The sequence below is a fragment of the Megascapheus bottae genome, chromosome 21, assembly GCF_031878675.1.
Source record: "Megascapheus bottae isolate mThoBot1 chromosome 21, mThoBot2.hap1, whole genome shotgun sequence".
NCBI classification, from domain to species: domain Eukaryota; kingdom Metazoa; phylum Chordata; class Mammalia; order Rodentia; family Geomyidae; genus Megascapheus; species Megascapheus bottae.
Genome location: NC_143529.1, coordinates 14,911,185 through 14,930,536, shown reverse-complemented (window position 1 = coordinate 14,930,536; position 19,352 = coordinate 14,911,185). Strand labels below are relative to the sequence as shown.

Genomic DNA, 19,352 nt, shown 5'->3' with positions numbered 1-19,352 from the left:
CACCACTTCTTGTTTTCTAGTGGTTAAGTAGTGATAAGAATTCCACAGACTTTAGTGCCCAGGCTGACTTTGAACCGTGATCCTCAAATCTCAGCCACTGCACAGGCTCTTACCTATTTCTTGTGAATTGCCTAGCTCCAACTTTAAAGTCCTGGAACTTGATCTCAGAGCCTGAGCACTGTCCTTGGGCTTTTTCCTCAAGGCTAGTGCTCTACCATTTGAGCCACAGCACCACTTCTGGCTTTTTCTATGTATGTGGTACTAAGGAATCAAACCTGGGTCTTCATGCATGCTAGGCAAGCACTATACCATTAGGCCAAACTCCCGATTCCCTAGCTCCAACTTTAAAGTCCTAGTTTATTATGTTAGAATATACATATAATATAGGTAGTAGAAGACATAAATATGTGTGAATCTAAGAGCTAACATGTTCTCTAGCCTCTCAACCCCAGGGCCCTCATTCCTAACATGTCCTGCTCCAACAAGAGGATTTACTGGGCCTGTGTAATATAATCACAATATAGCACAGCTACTCTGTAACTGTCAATTCCTACTGTGTTAATTCTACAGCTACTCTGTAACTGTCAATTGCAAAAGTGTCAAACTTTCATTCTTCCCACTATGGGAATCTGAGGATATTTCATATATATATATATATTTAATGTACCACTGAGCCACATTCTCAGCTCCTAGACTTGGTGTTCTATGCAGGTATTTGCTATGTTGTAAGCATCCTTCTATCTTTGTGTGTTGAATTCAACTTGTGACTACTGCTGCCAAGTCCACAGTGTAGGCATTGTTTAAAGATAAACAAAACCAGTAAGTACTGCCTGACCTTGAGGAGTACTATCTGTGGGTGTTTGTTGGTAAAACAGCAGCTGGGTTTTTCTTAGAACTTACTATGTGCTGGGGATCCTACCCTGTGCTGTACAGTATTTCTGCTATCTAACTCCAAGTATCCCAGGTATAATTAGTTCTGTTTCCACAGATCAGAAAACTGAGAAGTTGAAGTGCTTGAACAGAGTCACAGAGGAAGAAAATGGTGGAGTCAAGTCTCTAAGTCAGATGATCTGATTGAACCCCTGTAACCCATGTCATATGTATGTGGTGCTGGTAGGGAGATAGGATAGTGGGGAACAAAATAACCAGACCTCAATCCCTAAAATCTTGGTGTGGGGCGGGGGGTGGGGGAACATCCTTAAGGCATGAAGGAAAAAATAAGGTACTGTAGAATCGAGTTCGCACCAGATATCAGGGATAAGATTTTGAGTTAAAGGCATGGAAGCAGAGAGGTATTGCTGAGAGCACAGAACAAAAACAAAGATTTTTATTAAAAAAAAAAAAAAGGTGCCAGGAACTGGTAGCTCACATCTAAAAATCCTACTCTAGAGGCAGAGATCTGAGAATCAAGGCTCAAAGATAACCTGGGCAAGAAAATCTGTGATCTTTTTTTTTTGGTTAATCTTGGGGCTTTAACCCAGTGCCTGGCTCTGTCGATGAACTCTCTTGCCCAAGGCTAGCCCTTAGATCCACAGAACCACTTCTGGTTTTTAAGAGGTTAATTGGAGGTGAGAGCCTCAAGGGGATTTGTCTGCCTGCCAGGCTTTGAACTGTGAGCCTCAGATCTCAGCCTCCTGAGTAGCTAGGATTACAGGTGTGAGCCACTGGTGCCCAGCGAGATTCTAAAAAATTTGAACCAGTCACCAGTAACTCATGCCTATAATCCTACCTACTTAAGAGGCCAAGATCTGAGGATCATGGTTTGAAGCCAGCTTCGGCAAGAAAGTCTGTGAGACTTCTCTCCACTTAAAAATCACAACATTGGGCCAGGAATTGGACCTAGTGGCAGAGTGCATGAAGACCTGGGTTCAATTCCTCGGTACTACATACATAGAAAAAAGCTGGAAGTGGTGCTGTGCCTAAAGTGGTAGAGTGCTAACCTTGAGGAAAACCCAAGGACAGTGCTTAGGCCCTGAGTTCAATCCCCAGGACTGGCAAAAAAAAAAAAAAAAAAAAAAAAGAATAAAAAGGATAAATTAACAACAACAAACAAAAACTATGAAAAAAAAAAAAACAAAGCCAGAAGTGGAGCTATGGCTTAAGTGATAGAACACGAGCCTTGGGGAAAAGATTAGGAACAATGCCTGGCCCTGAGTTTGGCCCCAGGACTGGCACCAAAAAAGAAAGAAAGAAAGAAAGAAAAAGAAAAAAATAGGCAAATACAAGAATGGGTCTAAGTTTTGTTTTCTTCTTTTGGCCCAATGTAGGGTTTAAACTCAGGGCCTACGCACTATCCTTGGACTCTTGCTCAAGGTTAGCACTGTCACTTTGAGCCACAGCTCTACTTCTGGTTTGCTGGTGGTTGACTGGAGATAAAGAGTCCTGTGGACTTTCCTGCCTCGGCTGGATTTGAACTGTGATCCTCAGATCCAAGTTACCCAAGTATTTAGGATTGCAGGCATAAGCCACCAGCACTCCATGAGCTGAGTACTTTTTGTTTGTTTTGTTTTATTTTTGCCAGTCATGGGGCTTGAACTCAGGGCCTGAGCACTGTCCTTGGACTTTCTCAAGGGTAGAGCTCTACCACTTGAGCCATAGCACCACTTCCAGCCTTTTCTATGTATGTGGTACTGAGGAGTTGAACCTGGGTCTTTGTACATACTAGGCAAGCACTCTACCACTATGCCAAACTCCTGGCCCTCTGAGTACGTTTTAATGGAATTTTAATCTGATTTTGTTGACTATGTTTCTTTCATTTTCTGGTATATAAGAATAACAGAAAGTGGGTGTGGTGGCTCATGCCTGTAATCCAAGCTACTCAGGAGGCTGACAGCTGAGGATGGTGGTTCAAAGCCAACCTGGGCACTAAAGTCCATTAGACTCTTTATTTCCAATAAGCCACCAGAAAACCGAAGTGGTGCTGTGGCTCAGGGGTAGGGTGGCAGCTTGGAGCTGAAGAGCTCAGAGACAGCACCCAGGTCCATAGGTCAAGACCCATGACCCATTAAACAACAACAAAAAAAGAAAAATGTAGAATGTGTGCTGTGTACAGTGGCTCAAGCATAGAATCTTAGCTATTTGGAAGGTGGAGAGCAGAGGATCCAGGTTAGAAGCTGGACTAGGCAAAAATGTCTTCAAGGTGCTGAGAGTGTGGCCTAGTGGTAGAGTGCTTGCCTACCATGCATGAAGACCGGGCTTCGATTCCTCGGAACCACATACATAGAAAAAAGCCAGAAATGGTGCAGTGGGCTCAGACACAACAGCATTCCTGTGGTCTAGTAACACAGGGAGGCACACATTGCTATGTGTGACTGAACAGTACAGAAAAGCCAGATCCTATTTCAAAATTAACCAAAGAGCAACTACCTTCCCCCCTCAAAGGAATAATAATAATATATATAATATAAACATCCATAGGGCTGGGAGTTAGGCCTAGTTGCCTAGCATGCACGAAGACCCGGGTTCGATTCCTCTGTACCATATCCATAGCAAAATGCCAGAAGTGGTGCTGTGGCTCAAGTGGTAGAGCCCTAGCCTTGAGAAAACCCAGGACAGTGCTCAGGCCCTGAGCCCAAGCCCAGGACTGGCAAAAAAAAAAAAAAAGAATAATATAAACATCCATAATATGGCACACAGGTATATGCATTAACAAAAACTACAGTGCCTACAAAGATAAATAAATTTTCAGTTACTGAGCTTTTTCTTTTTTCTTTTGTCCTCTGTACTACAATTATCTTTATCATGCTTTATCTTTCATAATCTTTCCTGCCTAAATTTAAATAGGTATTTCTTATTTTATTTGAACATGATTTCCTCCCTTCTTTTCCCACTCTTATTAACTGAATTCTAGTCATGTGTAACAATGATATGGCCAGATGTTTCAGCACAGGAAGCCCAAACATATTAGTGGGCTGTGTTCCACAACATCACTGCAAATTACTTGTTTGAAACCTGAATTTATCTTCCCATGGAAATAGTGGTTATATTCCCAGAGGGTCTACACAAGCTTTTTTAACCAGGAATGTGGCAGAAATGAACACTGTCACCTCTATGCTAACCTCTGCTTATTATCCTGAGGTCTCAACGGACTTCTCTCCTTACCAACATTTGGCAAACCACCACTTTGGGGACATTTTTTTTCATTATAGATTATAGAGAATGCTATTATTTGTAATTCTACCTAAATCCAGTCTTGAATACTATTTGGGGTGTTTGTGTTTATTAATCATTACTTAAAAAATGACTTTTGGGGAACAAAAAGAAGACTTCTGGGCTGGGCTTTGATGACTCAAGCCTATAATCCTGGCTACTTGAGAGGCTGACATCTGAGGATCATCGTTTGAAGCCAGCCTAGTCAGGAAAGTCTATTCGCCTTATCACCAATTAACCACCCCCAAATTCTAGAAGTAGAGCTGTGGCTCAAGTGGTAGAGTGCTACCCTTCAGCCAAAATGTTAAGGGATAACACCCAAGCCCTGAATTCAAACCCCAGGAATGGTACCAAAAAGAGACGAAGAATTATTTTTCTTTCCTAACATCAAATGTAGTGGTGCCAACATAGAAACTGTAGAATGCCTTCTGCTTGGTCTACATTGCATTGTCTGCCCCTAGGCAATGAGAGGAGGCGCTGGGCCTGAAGGCCATAGGTCCCCACTCAGATCACCTATTTCTCTTTTTTGGGTACTTATGCCGAGGCTTGAACTCAGAACATTGGTGCTATTCCTGATTTTTCCCCCAGTCTTCTGGGGCTTGAACTCTGGACCTGGATGTTATCCCTGAGCTTCTTTTTTTTTTCGTGGGCTTGAGCTCAGGGCCTAAGCACTGTCCTTGGACTTTCTCAAGGCTAGAGCTCTACCACTTGAGCCTCAGCACCTTTTCTGGCTTTTTTCTATGTATATGGTACCGAGGAATCAAACCCGGGTCTTTGTGCATGCTAGGCAAGCACTCTACCTAACTAGGCCAATCTCCGGGCCTGTCCCTGAACTTTTTTGCTCAAGGCTATACTTTAAGGCCACTTTAAGCCACAGCTGCTATTTCTGATTTTCTGGTGGTTAACTGGAGATAGGAGTCCCTGGCTCACTGGCTTTTAATTGGGATCCTCAGTTCTCAACCTCTTGAATAGCTAGGATTACAAGTATGACCCACTATCTTCCACCTTGTTCCTGAGCTTTTCCACTCAAGGTGAGTACTCTACCACGAGTTATAAGTCCACTTTTGGGAGAGGTGCTGGTTAATTGGAGATAAGAGTCTCATGGATTTTCTTGCCAGGACTGGCTTTGAACTGAGATCCTCAAATCTCAGTCTCCTGAGTAGTTTGAATTATAGTTGTGAGCCCAGCTGTCTGTCCATGTAGTTCTTAGAGAGGAATCTTTTGATTTTCGTGGGGACTTAAACTCCCAAACAACTTGCTTGAATTGTGGCATGTAACCAGATCAGTTTCCGGGTCTGAGTCCCCAGGGTTAAGTGTTAAAATTTAGGAGCTAACTTGATCAACATTTCTTGTATATCTTGTCTTAGTTAAATCTTTATAGAAATTTCAAATTCAAATCAAAAGTCAAAGACAATGCTTGTCTCAGAAAGTGTTTTTTTTTTTTTTAATTTTTTTTCCAGAGCACAGGAATCACAACACAACTCAACTCTTTGTTTCAGGTAGAAACACTACCAATAAATATTTTTGAAACAAGACGCTTATTAGAGTGAAACTTTTGTCCAAAGCTAGTGTGATAATATCGAAAACTTTTGGCCTGGAGTGTGGGGTCTTGCCCACTCTTGGGGTCACAGGTATCGTCCATTACTGACCAGCACATGCAGCCTGGAACTTGATTCAGGGAGTCTCCAGACTGATGCGGCGGAAGGGACTCAGCAGCAAACTCTGAGGCTCTAGCAATCTTCCTGCCTCAGCCCCGCTGCAGCTGGGAACACAGGTGCCTACCCTTGCAGACGGCTCCTTGACAGCTTTTACACTAACACGGACTCTTAGTATGTAAAAATATATGTATCTTTCACAATCTATGAATGAAACTTTTTGAATAAAGGATATACTTAGTATTCTCCTAATAACTTCGCGAAGTGTGTTTATAAGTAGGTGGTCACTTTGCACAAAACTAAAATCATTAATATTGATCAAGTCAGTTGCAGAGATGGAGGCCTGTAACTCTCAGCACTTGGCAGATAAGACGAACTGAAAGCCATCCTGAACTACATACATAGTAAGACCTGTCCTAAAGACAAAAACAAACACCACTAATAAAGGTAAACCAATTAAAAATTGGGATGGTAATAAAGTAGACAAATATGTGGAGTGCCAGTGGCTCACACATATAATCCTAGCTACTCAGGAGGCTGAGATCTGAGGACTGTAGTTTGAAATCAACCTGGGCAAGAAAGCCTGTGAGAATTTTCATCTTCAATTAAATACCCCAAAAGCCCAAAATGGAGTTGTGGCTCAGTGGTAAAATGCTAGCCTGAGCACAAAAGTTCAGTTCACGCCACAGGATCAGCACAAAAATACAATACATAGGCAAAATAAATACATAGGCAAACATTTCCTATTTTAACTGAAGACCAAATCGCTATTTACAAAATTAAAGCATAATAGAATAAAGAAGCTATTTATACTATATACTACTCACATTTAGTATGAGGGGAAAAAACTGGTAGAGTGCACTTCAACAGGCAAATATGTTTATTTATATTCATTTTCTTCCAAACACCATGATAGATTTAGGAACTAGGCTTCATGAAATCAAGTCACAAGATGGCAATAATGAATGACAAGGGCTCCAATAGCTGACTATCACATTTTTTTTTTTTTGGTAGGTCATGGGGCTTGAACTTTGGCCTGGGTGTTGTCTCTGAGCTTTTCAGCTCAAGGCTAGTACCTACCCCTGAGCCTGGGCACTGTCCCTGAGCTCTTCAGCTCAAGACTATGGCCCTACCCTTGAGCCAAGCCCCACTTCCTGGTTTATTTTTTATTGTTGTTGTTGGTGTGTGTGTGTGTGTGTGTGTTTTCTAGAGGTTAGCTGAAGAGTCTCAGGTTCTTTTGTGCCAGGGCTGGTTTTGAACCTTGATCAGATCTCAGCCTCCTGAGTAGCTAAGATTACAGGTGTGAGCCACGGTGCCTGGCTCCCCACAATTTGGTTTTTTCAGGGGAAGGAAAATTTAGCTCAGTGGAAAAGGCACATCCCTAGAAAGCTAGAGGCTCTGGATTCAATTCCTTGCAATGTACAAATAACAAACCCTAGCACCTGTGAACATACACCATAACGCTGTAGCAGGCACTCCAAAAACTACTCAGCAGGAGAATTCAAAATCCTGCTGGCAAACTTTTGGGTTAACAAGTTCACTCAACTAGGTACAACAACTACCTTAAAGTGCACTGAAATAAAGAAGAAATTGGGCACTGGTGCTCATGCCTGTAATCCCAATTATTCTGGAGATGGAGACATTGAAGATCAAGGTTCAAAACCAGAGTAAAAATAAATAAAGTCTGGGAGATGCTTATCTTCCAGCAAAAAGCCAGAAGTGGGACTATGGTGAAAAAGTAGATTACCAGGCTTGAGGGACAAGTGCTCAGGCCTTAAGTTCAAGCCCGATACCAGTATGAGAGAGAAAGGGTGGGGGGAGAAAAAAAAAGAGGAAGAAAATTGGGTAGAAAGCACTTGGGGGCACTACACAAGAAAACATACATAAAAACATTAGCAGGGTTACGAAGATACATTAGGTATAATATGAGCCTACCGTATGAAGCTTCGTTAAGTAGAGAAGTGCATTGAAATTTAACTGCAGCATAGCTATATCCCCAGACATCATGCAAACAAGTTGCTTTTATGACAAGAGGGACTGAATCAGAAGATTCATTGTGTGAATTCACACAAATGCATCTTAATTTCTTGAAATATCAAAAACATATCCATAGTGTTATGTCATCTACAAGGAAAAAAGTTGACAGCAACAGTTTTCTAGATGACTAGAGATCTAAGTTATGGAAAGTAATCGCTACCATGTTTATGTCTAAACATTGCATCTGATACGTATGGAACATAAAATCATCTTAAACTTTATGACAACTTTTAAATCTAGAAATTCAAAAATGATAAAAATAGCTACTCAGGAGGCTGAGATCTGAGGATCAAGGTTCAAAGCCAGCCCGGGCACTAAAATCACTAACATCCGTGAGACTCTTATCTCCAATCAATCACTAGAAAAACGGAAGTGGGGCTGTGGCTCAAAGTTGAGCTAAAGAGCTCAGGAACAGCGCCCAGGCCAGAGTTCAAGCCCTATGACAGCCCCCTCCCCCCCAAAAAAGATATAAAAAGAGTGGAGTTACCTTCTAAATGCTTTATAATAAGTTTAAAATGAGTCTACTGAATCAACACACTAATATTAAAAATCCATTCCCACTAGGTTAGCCAATTTCTGTCAACCCCCCCCCCAGCTTTTAGTAGAAAGTTCAATTCCTCGTTCCCTTGTACAATACACGAAGTCTACTATTCTTCTTTTTCATTATAAAGAGAGAAAAATGTTGTTCGGTCATTTTCTTCCAATACTTGGATCTGCTGTCACGTCTGTGCTACCCTAATATCAACTTCAACCCCCCATTTATCTCATTAAAAGAAAGGCAAACCCTTATTTAAAATAGTAAAAAAAAGTAAATCCACTCACTGCAATCTATGAAAAGTAACTTAACAAGCTGGCAGCACATTGGAAGCTCTAAACTAATGAAAACTCAAGCAAAAATAAACACTTCCTAATTCTGTGTCACAGGAAGCCAAAACAACCAACATGTGTAAAGTACCAGAGATCCAAACCTTAAAGAATCTATATAAATAAAAATTCTTAGAAATCACTTAAATGCTTACATGTAATTCTTAATAAACACACAATTTTACTTACAGAAAACCCAAAGCACCTTTTCAATCTGTTTACAGCAACCTTTCCTCAAGGGTAGACCATAACAGAATTAATGTTATTTTCAGAAACGTGGTCAGCTATTGACTTGGGAGACTAAATACACAGTGCTTTTATTTGCACAGTGAAAAATGAACAGTAAGATGCCTTTCAGGACGGGTCAACAGATTTTATTTGCATTGCTTTGAGAAAAGAAGACAAAAGACAGCTCTTTGTAATAATTGACTTACAATAATCTCAGTTTGGAGGATAATAAGCAATCGAAAACTTAACAAAGAAATGAAAAGCCAACTTCTATGTGCAACAACCTCAACAAGTAGACAAAGTAAGGGACCGAGAAACTCTCCTGAAGTAAAGATGGAAAAAACTGACCAGCAGACCCAGCAGCCAGCACTCAGACCTGGAATGGACAAAATAATAATACTAAATTATTATTAACCTGAAAAATAAAAATTAAAAAAAAAAAACACGGACACCAACACAGAAAAGATAAAAAGCAGTACCGAAAAACCTGCCTTGTAAAGATCTCATCCGAAGAGGCAGAAGCAACACCCCCCCCTCCCCGATTTGGTGCAAATGCACACCCCAGTTTCTCATGCACCCCCCCATTTCTTCCCTGCGTTTCCCCTGGGCGCCGGCGAAGACTCTTCTCCAGAGACGAGAAGTGGAAATGTGCACTTTTTGGGGGGGGGGGGAGACGGGACGAGTGCACTTGGCTCCCCCCCCCGACCCCCCTGTCCGTGCCTCCAAGATGGTAGGAAGGTTGTCGTTTCGCAGGCCGAGGAGCGGCTCTCTGGTGCTATGTCCCCGCGGTGCCGGTAGTGGTGCTGTAGGAGGCTGCTCCTCTTCTTGGGCAGCCCGGCAGCCCTGCCTTCTTGGCTGGAGAGTGTATTCAGGGATTTCCCCCATCATAATCACCGACCCCGGGAGCACTTTTTACTTTCCAAAATAAAAAAAAATATATATATATAGAGACAGATAGATAGATCTATGATCCTCACCCCGCTTGCTTGACAGGGAAAGGCTCCCGGCCGCAGCCCAGGGGGGAAGCGGTAGCAGCAGTCAAGCCGGGCTTCCTAGTTCATTGCCAGCGCCTCTCACTCTGATCTGTCAGCCCAGCCGAGGGAAAAGGGGGGGAAGGAGGGAGGGGAGGAAAAAAAAAAAAAAAAGCAGCTGAAAGGTAAGCAGAGGCGGCCCCAGGCCCGGCCCACATCCCCGGGCTCCCGTAGGGCGGCGGGCTGGGCCGCGCAAGCAGGGCGGGCGGCGAGCACGCTTACGTGAGGCCGGGGATTCGCCGGCCCACGCCAGGCCCGGGGCGGAGAATGAAAGGGTGAGTGGGGCCGGCGCTGGGGTGGCGGGGGCCCGGGGGCCTGAGGGGCGTCCGCCGGCAGCCACGGCGGGGGGTCCGGCGGGGCGGGAGTGTGTGTGGACGGGGAGGGGGGGACGGCGCGGCCTGCGTGGGTCGGGGTGAGGGGGTGTGCGGCGGGAAGCGGGGCGCCGGGCTAGGCCTCCGGCCGGCGGGCCCCGCGGCAGCCGCGCCCTGCCCCCCCTCCCTCCGCACCCTGGGCCTCCCGCGCCCCCCCCCCTGGGGTCTCCGGGAGCCTCGGGGCGGGACGGCGACGCCGCGGGGCTGGATCGTGCGCTGACCCCGAGGCTCTCCCGAGGGGCGGCAGGCCCGGGCTGCCGGGACATGGGCGTCAGGCCTAGGAGTGGGGCATGGACGGCCGCCCCCCCTTCCCGTGGGTGTCTCGCAAACGCCCCCCGGATTCTGGTAACAGTTGAATTTATAACCCCCCCACCCCCCCATGGTTTGGCGCTCCGGGCGGCCGGGCCGGGCCGGGGCGGGGCGGGCGGCCTGGCGGGCGTGGGGTGGGGTGGAGGGGCGGTGAGGAGTCAGGTGCAGCCGCGGCCCGGAAAGTTTCCTTTTAGGCCTGAATTGGGGGTTGTCCTCTCCTGGGGGAGCCCGGTTCCCAGCGCCCGGGACCCCCCCCCTCCTCCTCCTCCCGAGGGCACGGGGGTGGCGAGCACTCGGCTATTCTGAAACTCTTTACCAGTTCCTGTCCACTGAAGGTACCGCCCCTGCGCCCCTCGCCCGCGCCCCACCCCGGCTCCCCGCAGCCCCCTTCGGGCTGGAGGGGGGGGGGGCTGCAAACTCCAGCCCTGTGTCCCCCCGAAACCCCGGGCCCGGGAAAAGCCTTCTCTTCCGGGTTGGAAAAGTTTTCAAGGGATTTTTCTTCTTCTTCTAAGCGGTATGAGTTACTGACTGGGCTTTTTTTGGGGGGGGCTGGGGGGGAGTGGGGAGGAGGTAGATCCAGGTGGTGTTTCCAACCACCCTTCCATTTTTATTTGTTGCCCTTTCCCCGCAAACCGGGGTGTGTGGTTTTCTACCCCCCCCCCCCTACACACACACACACATACACACACCCTCGATATCGCCGGAGTGGGGAGCCGCGAGACCCCCTTTCTTGTTGGGTCACTGGCTGGGAAACCCGACCCAGGAACTAATTCAACCCCACGGGGCCACCTCGGTTGTCCGGATACCAGGAAAACCTTCGAGGGGGGGGAGAAGGGAGGGCAGGTGGGCAGGGCAGCTCTCAAACCTGCGAGGGAGGGTCAGGATTTTTTTTTTTTTTAAATTCTAGCTGTATTCTTACTTTGCACCCTAGAAAAAGGGGGGGAAATGGGGTTTTAAGGACACTTACACTGGTGACTTATAGCTCAGATAGATGGAGTCTGAGTGGGAAAAGCTTTCTGAGAACTGAACCAAACTATGTTTTGGTTTGGGCTTGCTTTTTCTCCCCCTCCCGTGGAAAAGAATTCAGTTGTTGTTGTTGTTGTTGTTGTTGTTGTTGTTTTCTGGTGTCATGAGATCTGAAAGTTTCCTTTTCTTCCTTGTTTTATATGCAGTAAACTTAAAAATTCTTAATCTAGATTTCCCACTTCTCCTGGACAAGGATATTTTCTGTGACTACACCTTAACCTCCTCCTGGTGTTTCTTTGGGATGGAAGTTGAAATATTAATAGATTGTGCCACCCCCCAGACCCAGCCGGGGTGGGCCTATTCAAAGAGGCTACTCACTTTTTCATTTGTTCCACACTTCTCTTTAGTGAGCTTGAGGTTGTGTGTGTGTATGTGTGTGTATGTGTATGTATATGTAGGCCCTCTCAGGTTGGAGATTGTTTGCAGGGGGAGTTACACACTGACCACCTAGCCTGCGGGATACTGTTAACTGAAAATGCTGTCACTTTCAGAGTTATGGTAACCCAGAACCTGGGGCTGCTTCTGTCAGACATCTGTTTATCTGAGATTCCTTATGTGATTGCTTACCAAGTGTATCTGTCTTTTCCTTTTGTCTATTTAAAATAAAACTGTTTCTCTACTGTGATAACCAGACAGATAACATTTCGCTTCAGAAGTTTTGGTATTGAAGGTTGTATGGATTTATTTCCAAATGCAAATGATGTTTAATGTTTGTTTTAACTTTATTGATGACTTGAAATTGCTTATTGATGGAGCTTTTTAAAAACATATAAATATACTTACTTCTGTTATAGCTTGTCCTTATATTTTAAGGGATGCTAAATAGAAATGAAATCATTCTGAGTCCTTTTCCAAGAATGTTTTAAGAATTGAAAGGGAAGAGTATCATTACCTCATAGTTTGGTATTTTAAGGTACTTTATCAATTTCATATTCTTTTTTTTTTTTGGCCAGTCCTGGAGCTTGAATTCAGGGCCTGAGCACTGTCCTTGGGCTTTTTTCTCAATGCTAGAGCCCTACCACTTGAGCCACAGCACCACTACTTCTAGTATTTTCTATTATGTGGTACCAAGGAATCGAACCCAGGTCCTCAAGCATGCTAGGCAATCACTCTTACCACCAGGCCAAACTCCCGGCCTCCATTAATTTCATATTCTTTTTTTTTTTTTTTTAGAATATTTTATTTTATTTATTTATTTTTTGCTAGCTGTGAGGCTTGAACTCAGGGCCTGAGCACAGTCCTTGGTTTTTTCTCAGGGCTAGCACCCTGCCATTTGAGCCACAGCACCACTTCCAACTTTTTCTAAGTATGTGGTACCAAGGAATTGAACCTGGGTCTTTGCCCATGCTAGGCAAGCACTCTTACCACTAGGCCAAACTCCCGGCCCCTAATTTCATGTTCTTAAACTTTCAGAAACCACATGTGTATAGTGTTTGGGCATGGCAGTTCAGGTTTGAAAGCCTAGCACTTGTGACATAGAGGCAGAAGGACTGAAAGTTCCTGGGCAAGACTGAGTCTCAAAAAAAAAAAAAAAATTGGTCTGGGAATGTGGCTTGGTGGTAGAGTGCTTGCCTAGCATGCATGAAGCTCTGGGTTCAATTCCTCAGTACCACATAAACAGGAAAGACCAGAAGTGGAGCTGTTGCTCAAGTGGTAGAGTGCCTTCCTTGAGCAAAAGAATCTCAGAGAACAGTGCCCAGGCCCTGAGTTCAAGCCCCAGGACTGCCACTTTCCCCCCAAAAATGAAGTAAAACAAATTTCTAAGAGTTTATACTTTTTCAGTATTAGATAATTTAAAAAGTAGGTGTTGCTGAGTCTGAAATAATCAAGTTTTCTTTCCTATGAAAGAAGTTTGTAAGTTATATTGCTACCTTTATGCACACTTGTGTGTGTGTGTGTGTGCCTGTACTAGGGCTTGAACTCAGTACCTGGGTCCTGTCCCTTAGCCTTTTCTACTCAAGACTGGGTACTCTGCCAATGGCATCATGCTCAGATCTTGGCCTCCTAAGTAGCTAGGATCACAGGCATGAGGCATGAGCCACTGCCACCTGGTCATATTGCTACTATTTTAGAAGAATAAAACTTTAGTTTTTTTTTCTTCTTCTTTCCTGGGGCTTGACCTCAGGGCCTGGGCACTGTCCTTGAGTTTTCTCAAGGCTAGTGTTCTACCACTTGAGCCACAGTACTACTTCTGGCTTTTTCTGTATATGTGATACGGAGGAATCAAACCCAGGGCTTTATGCATGCCAGACAAGCACTCTACCACGAAGCCACATTGCCAGCCCAAAACTTTAGTGCATATATATGTGTGTGTGTGTGTGTGTATGTGTGTGTATATGTGAACAGTGAACACTCAAAAGTTAAAAATGTCATTTAAAAATAAAAGCTTTTCCATTCATTCTTACAAGAGATGTTCCCTTGAGTTCTAGCTCTCACTACCCTGGTTTGGAGTGGTTCTAAGGCTAATGAAAGGCAGTGGGCCATTTCTGAGTACAGTTGGGGGACAGCATTCTCAGCCTTTCAACTGGTAGCTGGTAAGGAAGGCAGTGAGTGAACAGTTGAGCTTTGGAAGCTGTCCCCAAAGCAGACAGCACCTGCAGTAGCCTGTGTTTCAGTCGTGCCCACTTCCCACTGTATCCTATGTGGCCCCAGTGACTCTTAAGTCTCTTTTAGACAATTGTCCTAGCCTTTTTTGAGATATTTGGGGAGAAACTCAAATTAAAAATTTAGGCCTTTATCTTTTCCCTCCTATAAATAAGGTTACAGACTACTTGATTCTTCTGTTTTTGTTTGTTTTTTAATAATGATGCAGCTTGAACTGGGGGCCTTGGGCATGCTAGAACATGTTCTGCCATTGAGCTATTTCCCTAGAAGTGATTTTTTTGGAGGTGATTGGCAGGGAGGGCAGGTGCGTGCTGTGGGGCTTGGGTGCTGACTGTCCCTGACCTCTTCTGTTCAAGGCTAGCACTCTACCACTTTGAGCTACAGGGCCGGTTATAGTTTTCTGGTGGTGATTTGGAGATAAGAGTCTCACAGACTTTTCTGTCTGGGCTGGCTTTGAACCGAGATCCTCAGATCTTGCCTCCTGAGTAGCTGGGATTGCAGGTGTGAGCCATCATTGCCGGATGAGAACTGAGTTTTGATGAGATATCTGTATCATCACATTCCAGTACGTCATGATGGAACTAGGCTTTGGGGTCTGAATCTAGCTCTCTTCTGGGCTTATTGCTTATTTTTTGCTTTCTTTTTCTGGAAATGGTCATAGAAGTTTTTGTCCTGAGTAGGGAATGTTAATTCCCCTAGCATATCTCCATTTGTAGTAACCTCATGAAATACAATTTGTCTTAATGGTTTGTTTGGTTTTTTTTTCTTGGTCAGTCACGGGGCTTGTTGAAGTCTGGGCTGAGCGCCTGTCCCTGGGCTCTTCAGCTAAGGCTAGCGCTCTATCACTTGATCCACAGTGCCACTTCTGGTTTTCTGGTGGTTTACTGGAGATAAGAGTCTCACAGACTTTTGAGCCCGGGCTGGCTTTGAACCATGATCCTCAGATCTGAGCCTCCTGAGTAGTGAGGATGACAGGTGTGAGCCATCAGCACTCAGCTTGTTTCCTTTTGTTTTGTTTTAGAGAAGCAAGGATTACAGGTATAAGCCTCTGATGCCCAGCTTACTTGTTACCAGTACTGGTACTAGAACTCAGAGCCTCACACTCCATTTACTTTCTAGCACTTTAGCCACACCTCTGGTTCTGATTGTGTGTGTGTATGTGTGCGCGCGTGTGGGCGTGCGCACGTGTGTGCCAGTCCTGGGACTTGAACTCTGGGCCTGAGTGTTGTCTCTAAGCTTTGGCTCAAGACTATCACTCTACTACTTTAGCTACAATGCTACTTCCAGCTTTTGGAGATTAAGATTACAACTGTGAGCCACTAGCCCCTGACATATTTTTAATATTCTTTCTTTTTTTGCCAGTCCTGGGTTTGGGCTCATGGCCAAAGCACTGACCTTGGTTTTTCTCAAGGCTAGTGCTCTACCACTTGAGCCACAGCACCATTTCCAGCTTTTTCTATGTATGTGATACTGAGAATCAAACCCCGGTCTTTGTACATGCTAAGCAAGCACTCTACCACTAGGCCAAACTCCTAGCCCCTGATTTTTAATATTCTTGATATGAACTTTTTAAATTAGTCTTTGATGGGGTATATATGAATGATACTTGCAAGTATTTGAGTATAGATAAAACAATAATTCTTTTCATAGGGCAAATATTTTTATACTGGTAAAAATAATTGTACAGCTTATTCATTTTTAGTAGCTCAAAGTTAACTAATATCTGTTGTTGATTAAAATACTGAGTATTGAACTCAGGGCTTTGCACTGTTAGCAAGTAGCACTACTTTTGAGCTAAATCCCAGCGTTTTAAAAATTTTGCTTTTTTTTTTTTTTTGGTCCATCGTGGGTCTTGAGCTCTGGGCCTGGGCACTGCCCCTGAGCTCTTCAGCTCAAGGCTACTGCCCTACCACTAATTGGATATAGAGTCTCATGGACTTTAGTGCCAGGGCTGGCTTTGAACCTCTATCCTCAGATCTCACTTTCGTAGCTAAGATTACTGGAGCAAGCCACCCTTGCCAGCTTAAGATAAATTTTGACCTTGAGCTCATGCCTTAGCATTGGAGTTGCTGGAATTTTAGGCCTACACCACACCATGCCTAGACTGCCTTTAAGACTCTTTGAAAGCTTAAGGAATTTGTGGAGTTGTGGCCTTGGTAGGCATCTACTTCAGAAGATTGAGGGGCCTTTAAATTGGAGCTGGTTCATTCTCTCTCCTATCAATGCACAAACACCTTCTGTGCCTTGTTGCATTTTCAGTCTAGTGGAAAGAAAAGTAAGCAGGAATTTACAGCCTAGAGTGATAAGGGGTTGGTTAGCCTGGAGGAAGAAACCTATTTTCTCACTCTGGCCTGGGGACAGGCCCCAAGGCAGGGCTTTTCGGCAGGAGGGCTCTACCTAAGGGGATGGGAGGAGTTAAGTATTACTGGAGGTGTGACCTGCTAGTAAGAATAAATACCTAGGGACAAAAGAGTGTTCTGTGTTACAAATTGTGATTGCGGGTGGCCTTGGGTTGGGGGCAATTTTAAGTTTTGAAGCTAGTCTACTTGCCTAGGCCATGTTTTTGCACTCTGTCTTAGATTTGTTCTGAATTTGTAAGTAGGCCTTTAAGGCCTTTAGCCAAATAAATTATTTAAAATTTAAAGGATTTGAATTTTATGAAGAATGGAATAAAGGAGATCAGAGCTAGACTCTGCAGTGAGGCTCCTACTGAGAATAAAATAAAGAGGGTTTGGCTGAGGTGGTGGTTTGGGAGGTGGAGGGGAAGAGGAGAGGCTAGTTGTTGAGAAGGTAAGCCACAGAGATATGGGGTGGCGCTTAATGCTCTCTCTCTCTCTTTCCTCTCTCTCTCTTTCCCTCCCTCCCTCCCTTCCTCCCTCCCTTCCTTCCTTCCTTCATTTTTTTGTGGGTCCTGGGCTTGAACTCTGGGCCTGGGTACTGTCCCTGAGCTCTTCAGCTAAAGGATACTTCCCTACCCCTTGAGCCGTAGCCCCACTTCCCGTTTTCTAGAGGTTAATTGGAGAAGAGTCTCAGGGACTTTAGTTCCCAGGCTAGCTTTGAACTATGATCCTCAGACTTCAGCCTCCTAAGTAGCTAGGATTATAGGCGTGAGCCACCTCGCCTGGCTTTTCTTTTTCTTTTTTGACCTTTTCTTCTTGGGCTGGAACTCAGTGCCTAGTCACTTTTCCCTTTTTTCCCAAGGTTGGCCCTCCAACACTTGAGCCAAATCTCTATTTCTAGTTTTTTTCCCATCCAGGTTTATTGTAGTTAGTCTCACTGATTTTGTCTGAGCTGGCTTCTAACCTCGATCCTCAGAACTCAGCTTCCTGAGTAGCTAGGATTACAGGTGTGAGCCAGCACTGACCAGAATGTTTTTGTTGTTGTTTTGTGCTGGTACAGTCCTTGAGCTCTTGGGGTTCAGGTTGGCATTCTAACCACTTGGGCCACTGCTTCACTTCCCTCATCACTTTTTTTTTTTTTTTTTTTTTTTTTGCCAGTCCTGGGCTTGAATTCAGGGCCTAACCACTGTCCTTGGCCTTTCTCAAAGCTAGAGCTCTACTACCACTTGAGCCACAGCACCACTTCCAGCTTTTTCTATTATGTGGTACCCAGGAATTAGACCAGGGTCTTTGTGCATGCTAGACAAGCACTCTACCACTAGGCTGAACTCCTGTCCCCTCTCTCATCACATTTGCTCAAAACCCGGTAGTAACTTCTAATGTTGGGCTGTACAAAGTGAAAATGACAATAAAAAAATAGAGATGTCATCTTTGGCATATTTTATGTTTGTATGTGACTAATTATTGTTTAGAAACTTCTGAAAGTGTTAAGTTTTGGATTTTTAAATCTTTTGGGACTTTGGAAGATCTGGTAATGTCTGCTTTCTTTCCTTTTTTTTTTTTTTTGGTTACTTTAATTACAATGACTTGCTTTAACTTGTTGCAGTCAGTGTTCTTAGATGAACAAAGTTTGCAAAGGTCTGCCCCTGGCCTACTCCTAGGTATTTCATCTGGTGCCCCTGTAAAGTAAAATTAAAAGAACCTTGAGGGAAACGACCAGTGTGAGGGCCACATCACTGGATTGGGGGCCTGTTTAGCATGCACAAGGCCTTGAGCTCAATCCTAGGTACCATCCAAAAATGGAGGCGGGGCTGGAGTGGGGGGAGAGAAGAAACCAAAGACTGAGCTGTAGGGAAGAAGGGATTTTTAAGTAGAGAAAGTTGTCTATAGTTGTCATGCTACAGCAAGGTCATTAAGCCAGAGGGGAAAAGTGTATTGAGGAATTTAGTAACAAAGAGACTATTAGTTTCAGATTCTTAGAACAAAAGAACTTTGAGGAGTTTGAGCTACAACTTAGTTTTTTTCCTTTTGTGTAGAGCAGTGTAGTGTTTGGTTTTGGTTTTGTGACTGTAGGGTCTGGCTGGATGAAAAAGCATTTGGTTGAAAAGGAGTATTAACTTGAACTCATAAATGTTCTAATCAAATCAAACATTATTTTTTCTTTTTACGTATTGGTGTTGGTGGGGTTCAAATTTATGGCCTCACAAAGGGTATAAAAGGTATCCACCACCAAATTACACCCACTCCAGTTCTACTAGTGTATTTCCATCATAAGAACATCAGTATGTTCTCATGTTCTATGGAGTGGAGAGAACATTGTTTTGTGTGTGTGTGTGTGTGCGTGTGTGTGTGTGTGCGTGCGCGTGTGTGCGTGCGCCAGTGCCAATTCTGGAGCTTGAACTCAGGGCCTGAGTACTTTCCTTGGACTTTATCAAGGCTAGAGCTCTGCCACTTGAGTCACAGCCCACTTCCAGCTTTTCCTACGTATGTGGTACCAAGAAATCGGACCCAGGTCTTCGTGCATGCTAGGCAAGCACTCTACCACTAGGCCAAGCTCCCTGCCCCAGAGAGAGCATTTTTTTTTAATGTGGACTGGGGAAAGAATTCCAGGATTCTATAGCCTCAGAAAATATAGGCCTTGAATTAATGGAGATTACGTTGCACCATTCAGACAACCACTAACAGTTGGAGAGGGTGTTTTTAGCCCTCTAGATTTTAAACTAAAATGATAATACTAAT

General features: G+C 44.4%; 1 protein-coding gene and 1 long non-coding RNA gene across 4 annotated transcripts in view; one reads left to right on the top strand and one right to left on the bottom strand.

The window, feature by feature from the left end:
* Nucleotides 1-8,914: 8,914 nt before the first annotated feature.
* LOC150048674 (uncharacterized) lies at nucleotides 8,915-10,500 on the bottom strand. Of its 3 annotated transcripts, none has more exons than XR_016539138.1 (3): nucleotides 10,187-10,500; nucleotides 9,911-10,016; nucleotides 8,915-9,309 (listed from the first exon to the last, which is right to left on the bottom strand). It is a non-coding gene; the product is annotated as an uncharacterized LOC150048674 (long non-coding RNA). The 3 variants fall into 3 exon arrangements; XR_016539136.1 differs by adding an exon at nucleotides 9,654-9,788 and having other exon boundaries at nucleotides 9,911-10,499; XR_016539137.1 differs by lacking the exon at nucleotides 9,911-10,016 and adding an exon at nucleotides 9,654-9,848 and having other exon boundaries at nucleotides 8,918-9,309; nucleotides 10,187-10,499.
* Ino80d (INO80 complex subunit D) overlaps nucleotides 10,154-19,352 on the top strand; it is a 53,819-nt gene continuing 44,620 nt past the window's right edge. The window contains exon 1 of the mRNA XM_090354675.1: nucleotides 10,154-10,239. The gene's annotated coding sequence lies outside the window, so the exon portion shown is untranslated. The remainder of the gene's footprint in view (nucleotides 10,240-19,352) is intronic.